We start from the raw sequence: 21836 nt of genomic DNA, 5'->3' as shown, positions 1-21836 counted from the left end.
TAGAGAAAGATGAGAAAAGAGAGAGAGAGAGAGAGAATGAAAAACAGAAAGAGAGAGAGAGAAGGAAGAGCAGAGAAAAGAAAAGGGGATAGACAGACAGACAGACAGTGAAATATTCCCAATGAAATAGCGATTTCGATAAACTCAGGGAGAGGACAGTTATTACCACAAAACAAAATGTAATTTTCTGAAAAGTTTCTGTCAAGTTTAAACAAATATAAACTAACTTAAAAGATATGAAATTGCCTCAAACATAAACCATAGCTATATGTATTCAACAACAAAAATTTATGAGATGTCATATTACTTAAAAAAATATTCTACATCCTATATATAAAGACATTAAGAATTCAAAACATTTTTTAACTCAAGGACAAAAGAAAAATAGATCAAAATTCAAAAATCTTTCGAAAGCAGATTATGAGAGAGATTCTGTAACTGATTTATCCGTCACAGCGCATTTGCTTGTCTGAAATCCCATTTGCATAACGACTGACAAAGCACTGACGGAATGCAACAGCCAGCAACATCTGCGTCTGCTAATGTTGCCTTAGCAGGTCCCTCCGTCATTTATTAATGAGTAAATTTATTTTGGATGAGGAATGAGTTCGTCAGAGACACGAAATCTAAGCCTTTCTAGACATCATTAAATTCCTATCAGTGAGAATCTTTCAGAGATTCCAGATATTTCCCGGAATATAACCATGAGACGACATCGTAGGAAACAAGAAACTTTGTCTCCTTCCTTATGAGTAACTACAAGAAACGTAACAACACATTCTGTTATTATAACCCTCGAATAGAGTAACAACAAAGCCATGTTTCACCTAGATTTTAAATGTTTTTGCTTATATAGTTACTTCTTCTTTATCATTATCATTAAAATGAACGCCTCCTTGAGTGTGATTATATCCTTCATGAAGTTTCCTTATAAGTTAAAATCCTCAGAAACCTCAATCATTTCTGGCGAGACATAAATACCTGAGAGTGTCTCAGTACTTCTTATTATCCTTATTATCTACCTCTACACGTCCCATCAGCACCAACAGAGCAATAATATGGCAATAAAGTCTGTGACAACAACTGCAGGAGCAATTAAATAGCCGTAGAAGAAATTTTAGATCCTAAAAATTTTATTACTTCATACTGACATAACCTAATGATTATAACTGAATTCCAGTTATCAGTAAACATTAAAACTTTCGGAGGAAAACCATTGAAAGCTGAAATGACGGCGATATCAAACAAAATCCGACTTTTCCCAAAGTGCGATGGAAGATCCCCTTTCATCAGTTTCCGACCTTGGCGGTAATGCACTTTTAATGATAGATTTCATCCGGTAATGCATGTTTTTTTTTTTTTTTTTTTTTTTCATTCTGCCAATGACAGTATTTTCTCAGATGGCATTCTCTAAATAATATTGTGGTGTTTGATCTTCCCTTTCTTCTCTTCTACCGTCTTTTTTCTCTTTAATTCTCTTCTGCTGAAGTACCTGGATTTGTTCTTGTTCCTCGAGAATAATCGCATATTATGACTTGTAATATTAATTCACTTTGATGTCACTGGAAGAAAGCAGCTGATTATCTATTCATGACGTGAGTCGACATAGAGGAAGAATGACAGTGTGCTTTATATATTAGGTGTTGTCGGGAACACTTTAAATGTAATTTGCTTCTCAAAGGATTTTCGTACTGAAATTTGTATCATAAATTTCATTGCTTTTAGCACTGTGAATCTTTCACTTTTTTTTTGCTTGTTTATTCTGTGGCAGAAGTAATAGAGATGGTTCGATGACTGATATTAGGCCGTTTTGGGAATGCTTGAATTGTATTTTTCTTACAAAAGTCTTTATAATGATATTCCTTATAGGGATTATTATTTGTTCATATTCTGAACAACTTCAATGTATTTCATTTTCTTCCTATTTCTCTGGTTTTTGTATCTCTTTTACTCTCACAAAAGGTGTTATTCATGAATTTAATTTACAGTACTTTACTGTACAGTAAAGCAAATACAACAGATAATAGATTTCAGACGACTGTCAAAAAAAAAAAACTCTCAAAATCTAGCGATACTGAATTACATGAAATTTTCAGGCTTAAAACCAGCGACCCTTCATTTGGAACTTCTTCCCGCAAAGATTACAGAATTCTTTGTTCTAATTCGACAGTGAACAGCATTTGTAGGTCAAGTAAGAGGGAGTCGAAAAGTAAGATAATATATTAATTGTTCTGGATTTCTATGATTTTTTTCCATTGGGTGAGGACGGTCGAATACCTGTCGTATTATTCTTGCAATTTTCTGATACACTTGAAGTTTTGACAAAAATATTTCAAACTGAGAAAAAACTCTTTTTGACTAATTTATTCTTTCGAAGGAACTCGGCATCTTTTCTCGTTCTTCTTCATAAAGTTCAAGTTCTGCTCTTTCAGACCTTCTTTCACATCCAGTGGTTTCTCCAGTTTTCAAAATATCATTCCTGTTTTAGCAACACTAATTCTCTTCTGCCTAAAACTTCTTTGAACAACTATTCCGCACCAGCATTGCTAATTATCTCATTTTTCATTTCGAAAACTTCCCCGATGTCCCAAGAACACAATATCCATTTAAGATTTTTATCTTTTTTTCAAATTTCTCAGTTACTTGATGCAATTAATTTTTATTGTTTCCATTGATGCAATTCATCCGAAGTTAAGCTAGTACTGTATCTTCTTGATCATCTCTCTCTCTCCTCTCTCTCTTCTCTCTCTCTCTATCTCTCCTCTCTCTCGTCTCCTCTCTTCTCTCTCTTCTCTCCTTTTATTTGACATTTTACAAATACCTTTCAGTGTTTAACTAACCAAGCCAAAAAGGCTTAGAATATCATACTTGATCATATATATGTGTGTGTGTGTACTTATTCATATATAGAGGTAAATATATATATATATATATATATATATATATATATATATATATATATATATATATATATATAAAACTGCACCAAGGGAGACCTCTTGTAAGCCACCTCACCCCTTCAAGCTTTGCAATAACGTACAGTATAACCCTAATAAACTTGGTTTGTTTTTATTTTCTTTAAAACAAGTATAGCATTGTTGACAACAACATTGACTAACAAAGGCAATTTATGGGAAAATATCACCCCTTTCTAAAAAAAAATATTCTCATTCCTCATCCCTTGGTAATCTTTGAATCCTCATCCTTGTCCGTTCTTCTGATTTAATCATTAATTGTAAGGGATGTTAAGTGACCTTACGTGTTTACCTGCTACTTTCCCTGCTAAATAGAAAATAGAAAATCTAAGCTTTCAGCTTAGATTTTTTATTTATGCTCTGCCTGAATCAGAACCTTCATCCAGATTAGAAAGTTTTCGTAGTAAGTACCCCTGTCACTTTTCAGTGTAAGACCTAATATAATATATATATATATATATATATATATATATATATATATATATATATATACATATATATATATATCTGTGTGTGTGTGTTTGTCTGTGTGTTTGTGTGTGCGTCTGTGACTGTTTGTATCTGGGCCTGTGCACAAACATTGAGTACATCAGAATATTTATTCTATAAATTAGAGACATTTTACAGTCGAAGAGAACAGGAAAGAGAATCGTTATCAAAAAGAAACCTCTGAAAGGCGGAGGAGGAAATATACATTGAAAAATTGACCGTTCACGATTTTCTTTATTTCTTTTCTGCATCCATTGATGAAAGTCTATTGCGGTCCTCTTTTGGCCCCAGGTTGTGATGAATGGGATTCTGTTATCAAGGCTTTCTTGGATGTCTTTTAGGGAGGGAAAAGTAGAAAATCTCAAAGTTTACGTAAAAAAGAAACTGATTATGCACCAGATACAACGATTACTCGAGCATTAATCATAGTTTATGTAAATGATCCCAGTTATAAACAGAAGACTAGAACTAAAGTCTTGAGAGTTCTCTCTATCTTTTCAAGCATTGAAAGCACTTTACATTTTCTTGTTATCTTACCAGTCCTTTTGCGATTACATAATCCTGTAATCATTTCATCAAGGTAATTACACAAAATTTTAACACATACAAACTTTTATGCTCATGATATGTATATTTGATGATAATAACTGATACAGTTTCTCACTGAAGTTCTTCATCAGGGGGTTACTGATGATCGAATCCTTTCTGAATTAACAGAACAAAATGACAATAATTCTTCTAACCTCAATCAGAATTTCAGATCAGATCATTACACACAGAAGAAGAAGAAAAAAAGAAGAAGAAGAAGAAGAAGACGAAGAAGACGAGGAAGAAAATCTAAATACATAGTGAATGAACATATATGAGGACTAAGAAGAATGGGAATAATTTGACGTTACGTTGTAAAAATATCTGATAATGAAGTTGATGTTTCAAGGAGCCGGATATAAGTACGAAAACATTCACTATGTTTGACAAAGTGACCGTTCATAACCTATGTTCTCTTCTCTGTCAGGAACTCGGATGATTTACATTGTAATTTGAAAGGTTTCTTTTTCAATTAAAGCTACAACATGAAAGGTATTTCTTCTATTGTAGTGATGTCCTCATGCAAACGATATTTAGATGGATACACAAAGATAAGACCAAAACAAAGGAACTAAGAAAGCAAATATTCCTAAATACTGTGAATAGCAAGTGGTTTATGCTGCATGAAAAGTAACAGCAATACGAATATTGTTTTATTTCAAAAGAATCAATAACGAAAGGAAACGTTTTGCAAAATTGACCAAAATATTTTTTTTTATTATGCATCATCATCATATCAGGACCTATATGACGTGACATAACTCATACTTCAAAAAAAACGTGGGGTGTATGTACATGAAGGAGAGGCTGTAAATATCGCTGATAACTCCCAAATGAAGCTGACAATAAATATCTGAAGTCAAAAGTATGTCATTATATTATTTACATAGTAGATATGTAAAGAAATATAAAACAATGTAAATGGATTCATAATGAGAATAGGAGCTGCTGGAGGCATATCTGATCGTTATTACACCGAAGCAAAAGTTAAGATGGATACGAGTTGGAAAATAAGAAGTGAAATTATGGCCGTGAATAGAATTATGATGAATAACTTGGATAAGGATAAAAGTAGAGCATTGAAGGTGATAATAGATGAACACTGAACTTGGGTAAAAAACACGAAGATGGAAGAAAGAGTTGGGGAATATGTGAATTTCGAGAAAATGGTTACACGAATATATATATGTATATACGTATATGTATATATATATATATATATATATATATATATATATATATATATATATATATATAGATATATATATATATATATATGTATGTATATATATATGTGTGTGTGTGTGTGTGTTTGTATACATATATCAAAAAGTCAGTATTATGACGCCTTCCTTGTTGAAAGTCAGTTCCTTTAATATGTTCAGGAAATGAGACTTGGTATTTGAAGTTAGAAATTCCGGCACTATTAGGTTTTTTATAGCTTTTGAATTTTTAACTCCCAGAACAAAAACATATCATTTATATCGAAAACAAGTCAGTACAAATTGTTCATGGTAAAAATTCTTTGAGACAGCCAACCGGAATAAAGGACTAAATAAGGAAGACAACTTTCGACATTTGCAAATTTTTTCTCGTTGATTTATTGTTATAAAAGCTAAAAGAAAAGACTTAAGTTTGCAATACAACTTGATGATTATTTGTTACTTTTTTTATTCCATCAATAACAAATATTTCTTTTCGGAAATGGAAAGGGAATCAGGGTATTTAAAATTGGTGTGTTCTCCCAGAGTAGGCAGGACTTGCATGACTGAGGATACTTTCCAATCAAAACTTCCTCGTACGAGTATTTACACTGTGATCTTTATTCTTGTTTGATCACCTCGAATGATGTACAATCGTACCTGGAGGCTTCAATCTAGACTGTTGGCTCTATGTTTTATATTCATTGCTTCTGCTGTAATGATTTTCTGGTCTACTTATTATTTAGTCCGGTACTTGTAACGTCAGTTATTCAGACAAATCGACTGGTAGATTAACTCATTGAATCATGATAATGACTTATTCATGCCTTCTGATCCTTGTGGAAGGAGTGATGGGTCATGTTCCAGATAAAAGCTCGACGTCGATATTAATTCCGGCTTATATTAATGAAATTCGTTATGTTACCTTTTTGCGTCTTATAAGAAGAAAAGAAAATAGTCTTTCCAGCAATTCATTCTCTTATGTTACTTATTTTCTATTTTTGACGACTTTCGATTTATAAAAATTCCCTCAGCTATTCGGAAGCGGCCATTATACAGTTTTGTAATGTTTTTATATTTGCAGCTTTTTAACAACTTTGATCATTTCCTGTTCATCACTCAAAAGTTGATCTCACTGTTAATAATCAAATGATTGGAAGTTATTCTTTTGAAAGTCTGCAGGAGAGGAATTTCGTTTTTAACCGAATACCAAAATCTCATTCCTTTTGAAAACCAAATGATCAGGGAAAGTTGTATTCGGTGTTTCTCTGTTTTTAATGCCTCGGTTTTTATTTATATACTTGTTACACATCTTTGACGATATAAATACGAAATAAAGGATCATTCTAATATTATGTAAAAGTTGCCAATTTTAATGAAGGTTAAGACTTCATCAAAAAATTGGAAAGAAACTATCCCACATATTCGTCACCATGTCTGCTTGCCTGTATTTAAAGGTGAACTGCTTAATCTTAGCCCAATAGCCTCCAGGTGTGCCGTGTCCTTGGAGCGTTTAAGTAAACAAACCGTTGCATGCGGCTGGTTGCGTTCAATTGGTGTGCGCATCCCCGAGGGACTTCTCAGGGAGTCAGTTCAATCTATGCATTGCTCTTTCCCCTTCGCACTCTTCCCCGCGGAAGTTGTTGGTGGCTGTTGTTGGGTGGAAGCAAGGATTCCATTCGTATTTCTTGTTGTTTCTTCTTATGAACTCTCTTAGAAAGACTTCGTTTGACTTTTTCGTGTCTACTTTTCTGGACAGATGTCATCTCTCCAAAGATGATTTACTCGAGCCCTCTGGTATATACTTGTACTGTGAAAAATAACCTTTCTAACTCCTTATCATAAAGCCTAAATGAAAAAGGAAACCTTTCTGGGAAATGGATGTTCAATCTGCTGATTTTAAGTATGACGCAGTGACCGTAGTTCAATAAAAAAAAGAGGCAGAAGCAGAAGAAGGAGAAAACGAAGAAGAAATGCAACGTCCTTCTCCCGTCAAAATGTTCACCACAATGGCTTGTCATTAAGGATGTATAGGAATCGGTGTCATTTCAAAGAATTTCGGAGGAACGACGGAAATTAGACAGCTCCTTCTCCCCTGTCCATCTTCGATCCTTAAAATAGAAAAAAAAATGAAAAAAAGATCTTCGACGAACTTAATGGATTCGCGAATTCATTCATTTGCGCTAAAAAGGGAGCCGACCGATATCTCCTCCCGCCTGGCATCAAAGAGAGTCGCTGGGTGGCCTCGTCTGGAGGTCTCGGGATAAAAGGCTCTTTCCTTCTCATTCTCTTTTGGCTCTTTATGATACAACACGGAGAGACATCTAAGAGCACGTTTAGTCTGAAACAACCTTCAGAAATAAAGAAACAAGGATATCATATTCTTTTTTGGAATTGTAAATTCGCAGTAGCTTTTATAGGAAACCAAAGTTTCTTCCGATATTTGGTAGGCAGTTTGTTTATATTTGAAGCATGACGCTCCTCGTTCGGTTACGTGATTATTTTGAGGCTGGTTACTGTGCTACTATCACAGATATTGCCTTCACTATTGATACTGTTACTGTATTGGTTTCACCATTATCTCTTGAACGGTTTTTGAAGTTTTTGTTACTGTTGTTGAAATCGTAGTCTGTTAAAAAGTAATATTACAGAAGCCAAACTGCGAGGAAAAATACATAAAAAGACTTTTAGCATCAAAAGCACTTCAGTGATAATAAAAATAATCTGCATAAATAAATCATTTTCATGAGTTCAAATGAGTATGATAATAAATTCTTAAGGAGGTCATGGTAACATAACATCTGATGTTTACGTTCGCCATCATCTTTCTGCTTCTCCATCAACGACAACTGAAGGAGACCCTGTAAATACATTCAGTGTGAAATGCTCTTTCGGGAATCAGTAAGACAATGTCTATAAAAAAGAAAAAACTAGATCAATAACACTGACTACTAAAAATATTTATTACTGATAATGTCCCAATCTCTAGGAACCCTTGCTATCTGCTAGATGACTTTTCGCCACGCTTACAGAAAACCAACTTTAAGAAAATTTCTCTAACTCGATACGGAATTGACACTCAGTGACAGTTTTTATTTAGTTAATGGCATTTTTTTCTTTTTTAATCTGTTAACGACAGTCTTCCTCCAGTGGAATTCTATGGATACCAGCCAAGGACATTTTATAACTTTCTATCTATCCAGTTTTAAAACTGTCATTAATCTCATCAATGCTCTATAATGCTGCTTTAACCTTGAGTTGTTCCTTCAATGCCTTGTAGTTTGGTGTCTCTTTCATTGCTAAGTATCTGGCTGTTTGGTGTGTATCTTAGGATTAAGAATCATAATAACGATAAGAATAATTAAGAACTACATAGTAGTATTTTCCTCTTTGATGTAATTATAGGAAGGGAGGGCAACTGATTGCCCGTTTCTACTGTAGGAGGACTTTGAATGGACAAGAATACGTGAGTGTGACGTTTACCGTATTCTAAAATAAGTCCTATATTAAATTTTGCTGTCCAGGAGAGCTTTTATGTTGTTATTTGTTTCTTATTTCTTTATTTCTGAAGGCCCTTATGAACTTCAAGGTTTTTCAGTAGATTCTGAACATGAATAACAGAATAACAATAATGAAATTCGTCTTTCTTTCATCGCTGTTTTAGTCATCATACTTAATTCATTACTGTCAAATTTCTTATTCACAAATTTGTTTCAAAAGATAATATAATAAGGAAAAGAAACATTTAAGGAAATTCCAATTTTCATACTTCAGACCAGTGTCTCTGGACTGGAGTGAAGGCTTGAGAATTCGGCAGTTTGAATTGGAAAAGAATAATTATAAATATTTTTAATCTTTGTGATTTTCCTGAATCAGGTGTGGAAGTATGGGAACCAGCCATGTTTTCGCTTTTGACTATCTGATACAGTTGAGGTTTTCTGCAAGTCAAGAAAATGTTCCCGTTGACAGGTGAGGCTTTCTTTTGGAGGATTTCTGCCTCTTCTGCTGTTTCGTCATTTTGAATCCTAGAAACGCCAATCCTTCCCTCAACCCCTTTCACTTTTCTCTTTCCTAAATTAGTGTTCCTGCTAATAACACAAAGTCTTCACTTCCACATAACTTCTTTGAACGACTTCTCTACAGCAACATCGATTAATTACCTGACCGAAAACTGCCTTTATTTTTCTTTCGAAAACTCCCTCAGGCATTGTATTCCAGCTCCTTCCTTTCACAAACACTTTTTCTGTGTAATGCTCATTGCTTAACGTTGTACACTCAAAGCCTTTCTGACTTTTCTTAATCTTTCAGAAGCGCAATTATGTATACTCTTTTGTAAATAACTCATTTTTCCTCCGACGCTGAAATCTGAGTTTTTTTTCATCGGGTCTTTTTTGCAAAACAATAAATATCCTTGGAATTTTTCTGTTCTACATTATGTTCAATTTAAACTTTAGATTCAACCAAACATAATGCAATTTCTTTGCTGTTCAAAACGAATTTAATTAGGTAAAAATTCTTTAGCTATTTGAGGTATGTGTCATAAAGTAAAAATTAATATGCATTTCAAGTAATAGTAAACATAATGATAACAATGATAATCAGAATATTTATATGATGTTGATTAGATCAGTTTCATATACGAGAGGAGTTAGATGCTAATGAAAAAGACAAAGACCTTTGGAAACGTCAACGTCACATCTGCACCGGAAGGTGGCGTGTTGTCACCTTTCCGCTTTCTGGCATTATATCTATTTTGTTCGAGAATACTGAAAAGGTTTCTATTTTGCTCTATTATCGTTCTGAAGATTTATCTGTTTCTGGAAAAAGTTTCTCCTGATAGGTGTTTTGCCTCGCGTTCGAGGTTCAGAATGAGTTTGTGTGTCTGTATGTTTCACCCGAATCAGGTGTCGTTGTTTTTGACTGCTGATCATTTCTCTATACAGCCTCATACGAGACGGAATAACCTTTGCAACTGGGTTACAATATATCTATATGAAGAGCATGGCCCAGCCTATAAATGTCAGTTATACAGTGCTTTACTCCGCTTACATAAAAACATTATGCATCTTAATCAGTCTACGTTTTTATTCTAATAAATGAGATAATGGAATGAATATTGTAATTGTCCAATGCTCTATCAACGCCTTTAATAGTAAATCTTTTCAGTAACAGCCGAGTGAGAAGGAAATGCTTTGAGTCAAATTAAAATATGGTCGACCCGAAATTCTTGTATTCGTCAGCAAATACAAGAATACACGCATTGATGGTCTAAAGTAATGACGCTAAATGGTCCAACTATAGTGAAAAAATGCACTTAAAATGTTGAGTGAAAGACGGTCACTTCACTAAAGGGAGCGGAGGAATGATTTCAATTCATTATCATAAAGAGAAAACCTTCATTTCATCCTGATATTGTTAGATCTACTAGTCCCTCATTTCTCCGAATATAATTTCCCGCTTTCTCTCCAATCCTTTGTTTCATATACGATATTCGTATGTATGGTATTATTAACTTTTTTCCTGCGACAAAGGCATTTTAAAGATCCCAGTGTAAAATCATTTATGTAAAACATTTTTCGATTTGGGTACAGAAATACAACTCACCGTTTTCATAAACTGGTTGTTTCGTTGCATCATTTCAGCAAAATAATTTAATCAACTTTATATATTGATATAGAGATCTGTTGTGTGATACAGAAAGGGTACAATATGTATCTAGATATCTAGTGAAAAATGGATATGCATACAGTCAAATTGATGTATGTCCACGCATTGCATAACGAATATATATATATATATATTTTTATATATATATATATATATATATATTATATATATATATATACATAATGCATAATACATACACAACACACACACACACATATATATATAGATATATATATATATATATATATATATATATATATATATATATATATATATACACATATATATATATATATATATATATATATATATATATATATATATATAAGAATTTTTATCAAATCGCAGTAACAATTAATATACAAACATTTAGCAACACATGTCCCTTAATATCCAACTGGCGCTACTTTACCAAATACACCGAAGAGGAATTATGAGTGATAAATGGATTTGTACCAATGTACCACGACAGTACCCTCCAACGACTTCCAGTCGACGTCCAAGACCATTAGAGGCTATCTAGAGAGGCATAGGTTAATGCCGACTCTGCCGTCCATATTCGGGGAATTGTGCTTAACCTATTTAAATGTCTTGAACGTCGACTAGAGGTCGTTGGAGTCACTTCGGTACCACCATTTTTCGCTTATGATTCCTTTTGATGATACTCGCCAAGTTGCCCGAATTGGATAGTAAAAAACTTACATTTATATCTTATATATATATATATATATATATATATATATATATATATATATATATATATATAGTATATATGTATATATATATATATATGTGTGTGTCTATATGTTTGTGTTTGTGTGTGCATCCATATATATCGAATACTTCGCTAGTCCCGAATGAGTTTAAGGACTTTTTATGCCAAAGTCCTCTATTAATTTTTGGTGGTTACCCATCCAAGTAACGACCTACCTAACAATGACCGTTCTGAACTCTACCTGGATTCACCAATAGATTGACTGGCAATATCAGAAAAGGCTTAATGATGATGTAATTACAAAAAACTTTAGAGATCAAAACTTAAATGAAACAGGAAATAGAGGAAGAATTAGCAAGAGGAAGTTTCCGAAATATGAAAGACTGGAACTCCGAAGAAAACTTGATCGTTCTTTGTTTCTGGCTCCTTTTCCCTGCGAATCTTGAAGCAGGAGAAACCAAAGAGATAAATTATGGTTCCTTCTATTGATGAAATGCTATTGTAGTTCTCTCTTGCTTTGACGAAATGACGAATAGGACTCTGCTACTTGTACCGAAAGAAAATGGATAATCTTGATTTATAATTGAAAAAAGAACTGGTTATGCACTACATACGGGAAACCTCAAAAACCGATTTTAGTTCAGGTAAATGACCACAATCAATTTAGGAATCTGGGTTTCTTACATAAGAAATTAGATAAAAAGCTTTTGCGATCTGTCTTTGTCGTATCGACTGCTGAATACACTTTTGCCTTTCATGGCTCTTTCAATCTTTTTATTACTTTTGATTCACACGATTACTTTATCAAGGCAACTGCATAATATTTCAACGACTTTGGTCTTGGTCTTCTTTTGCTGTGAAATCAACGTCGAATGATAAGAATATAAGTGTGGACGTCGGTTTCTTGCGGAGGTTCTTCGTGGGGGGAATTCTGAAGGGGCAGAGACGTCGCTTGTTGACCTTTTCTCCTTCCAGGTGAAGGGGACTGGAAGTCTCAAGGAATCGCCGGAAGTTCGTTTGTCCTTTCCGACCGAATTATTTGTGTGTATGAAGTGACTCAAATAGAAGTAACAGGACAACATATCATTAACACTTGCAACCTCAGTCAGCGTTTCTGTATAGACCAGAACACAAAGAAGAAAAAGAAGAGCAAGAATGAGAAAAGCAAACGGAGGTAAATGAATAGAGAATGGGAATATGTGAGACGTAACAAGAATGAAGAGAATTATTTGACGTTTTGTCTTCAAAAGACTTCAATGAAATCGAGTTTTAAAGAGGCTGGATATACGTATACAGACACCCACAATGTATGACAAAAAAGATATCTTACAGTTTTTCTGTGACTGTATGTGATAGTGAGCACTCCATATTCCTGAGTCTCTAGCAGAGTCTGTGGAGTCAGCATCTTATTCAAAACAATTAGTAAATACTCTAAAGAATAAATTAAGATACTAGAGAGTGCATTATTTCATTTATGTAGAAGGTACGTGACTTCTCTCCTTTTCAGACGATGTTCCCTTTTCTGTCACGAACTGGGATTTTATTTTCGGGTTCCTCAGTTCGGATGATTTACAAAACAACTTGTCAGGTTTCCTTTTCATTTGCAGCTATACATTGTAAACATTATTGCTTCTGCTTTAACGGCTTCCTTCTTCCTTTTCCCTGATAGATAGATTGGTGGGAAAGATAGATAGATAGGTGAGACCTGAGTCAATCATATTGTACTTCATAATACTCGGGTATTCATACCTAGTAGATATAATCGTTTATAACTTTATCAGATTATTTCATCAAAAATTACAATAATCCCCAATGGAATGAACAAAAAAAATTCTTCTTTTACTGAAAAGTTAAGAAGAAATAGAAGACAAGAGAGGATTTTTTCCAAAAGTTATGTGAGTATATTACCATCACTTAAATGATTTATCATGATCCTTTTCAAGTGGTATATATTCCTGTTATACATATTGGAAAGAAAGCTAAAAATATCCACCACGTTCTTCACCTAACGTAGCAGAGACGTCTCATAGCATTTGATTATATGAATATCAAAAGATAAAGAATTTAATCTTTGTTTCATAGCCTCAAAGGAGTTGTTCTGTCTGGACGAATTTGTAAACAAACTCTTGAATGTGTCTGGTTACGTTCAGTTGGTGTTGTGCTTCCCCCGAGGATCTCTGAAGGAATCGGTTCAATCTCTCCCATTTGTTCCTCGTCCTGGAGGAGATGTCGATCCTGCTTGCAAGCGCAGTCAAGAATTTGTTGGTAGCTTTCGTGGCTAAATTTACCCGAAGAATTAGTTTTAGATTTTTCAGTCCGGGTTACTTTCTGTTTGGGATTTTTTTCTATTTCTCTTTGTTACCTATAAAGACAATTTTGTTGCCTTTCTTATTGCTACATTTATTTAATGATTTTGGCCCTCCTATGCTCTCCTCTGTCAAAAGAATGTTGTTAGTTCTCTCATGGTTATCTTCATGGGAATATTAAATTTTCGTCTTTTATTTTCTTCCGAGTTACCCTGAGAAGGAAAATATTTTTCTTCTTTGTTATGAAAAGGACAAGTTTCATTAATCACTCAAGATCATTTATAATCAGAAATAGTTATAAGATTTTATGCAATATTCATTTTAGTCATCTTTTCTAAGACAATCAATAATAGTACATAATTACTCTGCTCACTGGAATGGATGAGAATTACTTTTATGACGATTTAATCCTCATTAGAGGAAAAGAATCTCGTTGATAAACGACTGAGAAATTCGACTAAAGCAATATTAGCAGAGCCAGATGTGGCTATCTGTTGCTTTCCTTTAGTGGTTAGTCAATCTATATGCAAATGGGATTTCAGACAAGCAATAGTGCTATGACGGATAAACCGTATATGAGCTGATGGTCAGTTACCGAATCTCTCTCAAATCTGCTTTCGAGAGATTTTTCAATTTTGAATTTGCTTTTGGAATATGAAATTACTTTTCTTTTTGATTTTTAAATTTATCTGAATCTAATTATATTTTCTATTCTAATCAATAAGGAGTGTATTACAATGGTTTTGAAGGTGCAATCATATTCAAAACTTTCCTTTTCAATGTGCAAGGTTGCACTGTACAATTGAGGTAGTTTCATTATTACCATATTTGTTTTTACTTGTTTATAATTAACGAAAGCTCTACATGAAATTCAAATCATTTTTGTATCATGAATAGATCTCTTCAAATTATCGAAGTTATTGTTAATTCCTTCTTGCTGGCAACATCATTTCCTGGATCTCTCTCTCTCTCTCTCTCTCTCTCTCTCTCTCTCTCTCTCTCTCTCATACTGACTGTTTATCTGAAAGCTGGTAAAGTATGTGTAAATTCGACAGCTTTATTGATAATGATAATCCTGTGTGTCTCGTGTATTCCAGAGCCCTATGTATATGGCTCTTAATATTAATGAGAGACTTTCTGGCAACTCCTGAGGAGGAGCAATGAGAGACGTCCTGTCAGACTGAGAGCGATAAGTGGACACCTAGTGCAGTCTGAAGTTCTTAATGTTCTATTCATCTTTGATTATTTGACACAAAATAACTTTTTATCTTAATCAATGAGTTCCATGATCGTTAAAACTAAAACTAAAAAAAAAAATGAAAAATAAAAAAAAAAGTTCGGTGAAAAATGAAAATGTACTGTTATTATTATTTTTAATAATTTCGAAATGATATCTAAAAATCTAAAGAGCTCAACTCAGGAACAGATGTTACTCAATTTTTCCATTGTAATATAATTTCTGGTTCCTCACGACTGTGACAATAGTTTGAAATATTTCAAGGTTTTAGTAATTTTCGTTTCTGTTCTTGCACTAATATTTTTTTAATAGGCTGGTGATGATGATTACGATAAGTATATTTATCATTGTTATCAATATCATCAAAATTATAAAAACACACACACACACACATACAGAAGAATGGTTAAGTCAGAAGGCTGAGCATCTGGATGCTCCAGGCACTGGAAGTTGACGCCCAAGAAAAATAAAAGCAAATCTGCAGAACAAAACCCATCATACGGAAAACCTAAGAAGCCCCGATCAGCAGAGACCAGAGAGCTGATCAGAACAGACCATGACACCAAGGTTCCAGGCTTCCCAGACGAATGGGAGACGCCCTCCTGAGACCCTTCCGGGAAACCTACTTTTGCTTTCTGTAAGGCCCCTTTCGAGGTGAAGAATCCGATCAGGATAGATGACAGCAGAGGACTGTGCCAGAGAATTCATTCTCTCACGCAAATCTAACGCAGTATCCTTGGCCAAGATAGCAGTGAGTAGGACACAGCTACATATACGATGTTATACTTAGTCACCAATAAACCTACACTCATTCTTATATTGTGGGATCGCCAAATTATATTAATTAACGATATCTTCGTGCTGCCGTCTACTTTACTTAGCGCGAGTTTACCCTGGAATTTGACAAAGGTGGATACATGTACTGTGTCGATGCAGTCAGTTTAAAGATGGTACTGCTTGTGTTACCTAAGACTACCTTTGGTTTCCTTTTGTGGATTGGTCCATATCTAATTCAAGTACAGGAATTATACACTATGGTTAAGGGTCGGATGGCATAACCTCAGCGACTGTCTGACAAGTGGGCTGTTCATTTACTCTTAACTGCGTGGTTCCACAGTGAGCTTTATCGGAGGGGCATTATCCAGAACAGCGGTGTCACCTTCGAAAAATATGTTTGCTGTCACCAGTTGACGACGAGTATTCGAAGGCAGTCATACAACCAGCATCACCAACTCCTCACCTGTCGCCGTCACAAAAGTAAAGCCATTTACACGACCATGATTCGTTCCAGACAACAGCAGTTGTTGTGACGATGTTGTTTTTCAAATATTGCGAAACGTTCACGACCAATTGAAGGTTTTTTGCGTTTGTACAATGGCCTGTTTATTCTCCTTCAGAATGAAAACCCTTGTGACTTTTTCCATACCAAGGAATATACAATGTGCTTATCGAACCTTTACAACACAGAAATGGGATTTATTAAGAAAAAATCGAAAAAGTTCGTTGTAAATTAAATTCGGCTAGACAGAAGTATTTCTGAAGAGACACGGTCACGTGAGGGTCTCTTCCTTGGCGCTGTCACAACAGCACCAACGCAACAGTAACAATGAAACGAAAGTAATAACAGCAATAGACTTAACAACAATAGCGGACGCAAAAATAAGAGTAAAGGGAATGACACACCCCGAAAACATTTCATACTGACATAACCTCTAGAACCTGTAAAGCGTTGAAAGCTAAACCTTGATTCCGACTCTCCCTCCCTGGAATGACCAGAGATTTCGAAAAGGGGCCTTTTCCCAAAATGCGATGGAAATTCCCCTTTAGGCAAAGTTTGTCGACCTCCGCCGTAATGCCACTGTTAATGGCAGTTTTTATTGTTAATGCCAGTTTTTTTTTCTGCTAACGACCGTTTTTTTCCCTCTGATGTTATGACAACCAGACGAGGGCCTTCCGATACCTTTGTTAAATATTTGGCTTTGAGATACATGAATGCTTAATGCGTTTTTATTTTCAGCTGCAATTTATTGTTTATTTCTTATATTTTTGGCCTTTCCCTTCCTTCTCTATTTTATTTTGCTTATTATCTCCTTAATAATCAAGTGGTGGGACTTTTTACTGGTTCTTTAAGGATAATTTGTCTTTATAAATAACAATAATAATAATAATAATAATAATAATAATAATAATAATAATAATAATAATAATCATAATAATATAATAATATAAAATAATATAATAATAATAATATAATAATAATAATAATAATAATAAGAATAATAATAATAATAATAATAATAATAATAATAATAATAATAATAACATAATAATAATAATAATAATAATAATAATAATAAAAAAAAACAAGACAAACACAGTCAGACACCAACTAAAGAAAATGCCAAACTGGAAAGCCCCAGGTCCCGATGAAGTCCATGGATACTGGCTCAAAAACTTCAAGGCCCTACACCCACGAATAGCAGAACAACTCCAGCATTGTAACTCAAATCACCATGCACCCAAATGGATGACCACAGGAAGAACATCCTTAGTACAAAAAGACAAGAGTAAGGGAAATATAGCCAGTAACTACAGGCCTATCACCTGCCTACCAATAATGTGGAAGTTACTAACAGGTATCATCAGTGAAAGGCTATACAACTACCTAGAGGAGACAAACACCATCCCCCACCAACAGAAAGGCTGCAGAAGGAAGCTGATGGTGTTTTCCTCTGCCCCATATATTTTCAGGCATTCTATTAGCCATGTGTGTGGTATCATGTCGAAGAAAGCCTTCGACATGATACCACACACATGGCTAATAGAATGCCTGAAAATATATGGGGCAGAGGAAAACACCATCAGCTTCCTCAAAAATACAATGCGCAACTGGAATACAATACATACAAGCTCTGGAATAAGACTAGCAGAGGTTAATATCAGGAGAGGGATCTTCCAGGGCGACTCACTGTCCCCACTACTCTTCGTAGTACCCATGATTCCCATGACAAAAGTACTACAGAAGATGGATGCCGGGTACCAACTCAAGAAAAGAGGCAACAGAATCAACCATCTGATGTTCATGGACGACATCAAGCTGTATGGTAAGAGCATCAAGGAAATAGATACCCTAATCCAGACTGTAAGGATTGTATCTGGGGACATCAGGATGGAGTTTGGAATAGAAAAATGCGCCTTAGTCAACAAAGGCAAAGTAACGAGAACTGAAGGGAAAAAGCTACCAGATGGGAGCAACATCAAACACATAGATGAGACAGGATACAAATACCTGGGAATAATGGAAGGAGGGGATATAAAACACCAAGAGATGAAGGACACGATCAGGAAAGAATATATGCAGAGACTCAAGACGATACTCAAGTCAAAACTCAATGCCGGAAATATGATAAAAGACATAAACACATGGGCAGTGCCAGTAATCAGATACAGCGCAGGAATAGTGGAATGGACGAAGGCAGAACTCCGCAGCATAGATCAGAAAACTAGGAAACATATGACAATACACAAAGCACTACACCCAAGAGCAAATATGGACAGTCTATACATAAAACGAAAGGAAGGAGGGAGAGGACTACTAAGTATAGAGGACTGTGTCAACATCGAGAACAGAGCACTGGGGCAATATCTGAAAACCAGTGAAGTTGAGTGGCTAAAGAGTGCATGGGAAGAAGGACTAATAAAAGTAGACGAAGACCCAGAAATATACAGAGACAGGAGGATGACAGACAGAACAGAGGACTGGCACAACAAACCAATGCACGGACAATACATGAGACAGACTAAAGAACTAGCCAGCGATGACACATGGCAATGGCTACAGAGGGGAGAGCTAAAGAAGGAAACTGAAGGAATGATAACAGCGGCACAAGATCAGGCCTTAAGAACCAGATATGTTCAAAGAACGATAGACGGAAATAACATCTCTCCCATATGTAGGAAGTGCAATACGAAAAATGAAACCATAAACCACATAGCAAGCGAATGCCCGGCACTTGCACAGAACCAGTACAAAAAGAGGCATGATTCAGTGGCAAAAGCCCACCACTGGAGCTGTGCAAGAAACATCAGTTACCTTGCAGTAATAGTGGTACGAGCACCAACCTGAGGGAGTGATAGAAAACGATCACGCAAAGATCCTCTGGGACTAATGGTAATCAGAACGGATAGGGTGATACTTGCAAAACAGACCAGACGTGACGTTGATTGACAAAGTCAAGAAGAAAGTATCACTCATTGATATCGCAATACCATGGGACACCAAAGTTGAAGAGAAAGAGAGGGAAAAAATGGATAAGTATCAAGATCTGAAAATAGAAATAAGAAGGATATGGGATAAGCCAGTGGAAATCGTACCCATAATCATAGGAGCACTAGGCACGATCCCAAGATCCCTGAAAAGGAATCTAGAAAAAAACTAGAGGCTGAAGTAGCTCCAGGACTCATGCAGAAGAGTGTGATCCTAGAAACGGCACACATAGTAAGAAAAGTGATGGACTCCTAAGGAGGCAGGATGCAACCCGGAACCCCACACTATAAACTCCACCCAGTCGAATTGGAGGACTGTGATAGAGCAAAAAAAAAAATAAATAAATAAATAAAAATAAAAATAAAATAAAAACAATATTCTTATGACATACAACAACAGGGAAGGGAAGATAACTGATTACCCGTTTCCTCTGTGGGTGGACTTGAAGGAGCAAGACTCGGAGTGTGTTTGTTTACGAGATGTTTACCCTCTGTTCCAAAATACTATAATTAGAATAGAATTTCGTCTCAGAAGAGTTTGTTCTAATGTCTGTCATGTTTTTTAAATCAATAAGTGAACAGAGCAAGTATTCTAATCTTTCTTTGCTCGATGTTGACTTTACTCATTTGTTTATTATAGGTTACATCTCATGTATTTATTTTACAGACAAATAATGCAAAGAAACAGTCCATAGAAGTCAGTCAATGATTCCTATGAAATCAATCACAAAGATTAGATCATTTGGTTCTTCCGATTAAACTGTGAGAGAGAATTTTTACGATGAGATAAATTCAATGAAAAAGATCATTTCTGTTTTTGATTTCTGTGATTTCCTGGATCGGATGAGGGAAGTCGGATATCAGTCGGAGTTTTTCTTGTAATATTATTTACCATTTAAGGCAGTGGTTTAACTGGGGCATACGGGTATTTGTTTTTAAGGAAGGCAATTCGGGAATGAGTTATTAACAGCGAATTTTTTCTAGCAAGCCTGTGTGATTATGAGATCGTGTGCGAATTTAATACATACTTTTGTGTATGTGCAAGTGTAATTACATATGTACTGTATACATATATTATTCTCATTATTACAACCATCAACTGGATTTCATAGTTTCAACGCAGTACCAAGATGAACCCTCGGAAATACAAAATGATGAGTCACTTAAAACTAGATTCAATATGAAAGGAGCGACAGCATGGCTTTGTTACGAGACAGAAACTGAACACCCAGAATCAAGCAGCTTTGCAAGACAACTGTTGTTACCGTCCCCATCTCCATATTTAGCTGAATGTGGACTTGGTGCTGTCAATGATTTGCTACTGAGGAGAAGAAATCGACTGGATATTGCCAAACGAGGTGATTTGAGACTGAAACTGACTAATTGAAGGTGTTCTGAGAGACAACAAAATGTTCCCTTTGATAGAAAAGTCCTTCATTAGGGGGATTTCTGCCTCTTCCGATTTATTTGCTCTGAAGTTCTGATTCTTCCGTCACCGTCAACCCCCTTCGCTCTTCTCTTCCATAACGCTAAGTCTTTCCTGCTATATAACTTCGTAGAACAACTTCTTCAAGCAGCATCGCCTAATTACGTCACCGAAACTTCCTTCAGTTTTGCTATGACAACTTCTTTAGACATCAGGTTCTGTCTCTCCTCAGCACAAATACCTTTCGCATTCAATACAAAAGCTACTCTTTTCTCTCATGCTCTAAATTAAACGCCTCTTGCCTTGTTTAATCTAATTAGTTGTGTAATGTTGCATTTATTTTTAGTTTTCTGTAGGAGAAAACTATTGCCCCAGTTTTGTGTGTCCGTCCGTATTTCAGGTCCTAGAATCTACTGAGTCTAGAGGGTTGCAAACTGGTATGTTGATCATCCACCCTCCAATCATCAAACATACCAAATTGCAGTCATCTAGCCACAGTAGTTTTTATTTTTTTTAACACTAAAATTAGCCATGATCGTGCGTCTGACACCGCTGTAGGTGCCAACAACACAGGCCACCACCGGGCCAAAGCTGCAAGTTTCATGGGAAGCGGCTGAGAGTTTCATACAGCATTATACACTGTACAGGAAATTCCATTCAATTTCTTCTCTCTCTCTCTCTCTCTCTCTCTCTCTCTCTCTCTCTACTCTCTCTCTCTCTCTGTTGCTCTTTCATGGAATATTAGTATTAAAACAAAACCTCTCAACACTATCCACTACTTGTTGAAGTCTTTCATTAACAATGACCGGATTTTCCTCTTGTACTCAGTCCTCTTTTATCTTCGAAAAATTGAAATAAAGAGAAGAAGCAATTCTTTGTGGATTTCACTTCCGCCTTTCAGCAACTGTTTCAGGAAACCTTTTCTTTTCAAAGCAAACACTGTGAGGACGCCATGCTTTCAATCA

This window comes from Macrobrachium nipponense, chromosome 33 (genome assembly GCF_015104395.2).
Source record: "Macrobrachium nipponense isolate FS-2020 chromosome 33, ASM1510439v2, whole genome shotgun sequence".
NCBI lineage: Eukaryota > Metazoa > Arthropoda > Malacostraca > Decapoda > Palaemonidae > Macrobrachium > Macrobrachium nipponense.
This window is presented reverse-complemented; position numbering follows the sequence as displayed.